The sequence below is a fragment of the Sinocyclocheilus anshuiensis genome, unplaced genomic scaffold (genome assembly GCF_001515605.1).
Source record: "Sinocyclocheilus anshuiensis isolate Anshui unplaced genomic scaffold, SAMN03320099.WGS_v1.1 scaffold380, whole genome shotgun sequence".
Classification (NCBI taxonomy): domain Eukaryota; kingdom Metazoa; phylum Chordata; class Actinopteri; order Cypriniformes; family Cyprinidae; genus Sinocyclocheilus; species Sinocyclocheilus anshuiensis.
Genome location: NW_015557081.1, coordinates 165672 through 165879, shown reverse-complemented (window position 1 = coordinate 165879; position 208 = coordinate 165672). Strand labels below are relative to the sequence as shown.

Below are 208 nucleotides of genomic sequence, written 5' to 3'. Positions count from 1 at the left end.
ACACACACACACACACACATATATACACATATATACACACATACAGTATATACACATATATACACATACAGTATATACACATATATACATATACAGTATATACACAGTAGTCGACATTTGAAGTGGATCAAAAAAGTTCAGCAAAGTTGTCCTAAGATAAGAATGGATTTTGGTTTTAGGACAACTTTGATGAAATGTTTTGATCAAC

The 208-nt window shown here is 30.3% G+C and overlaps 1 protein-coding gene across 1 annotated transcript in view; it reads right to left on the bottom strand.

The window, feature by feature from the left end:
* The window catches only part of LOC107676906 (smoothened homolog), a 6615-nt gene that overhangs the window by 5878 nt on the left and 529 nt on the right, over positions 1 to 208 (bottom strand). The window lies entirely within an intron of this gene.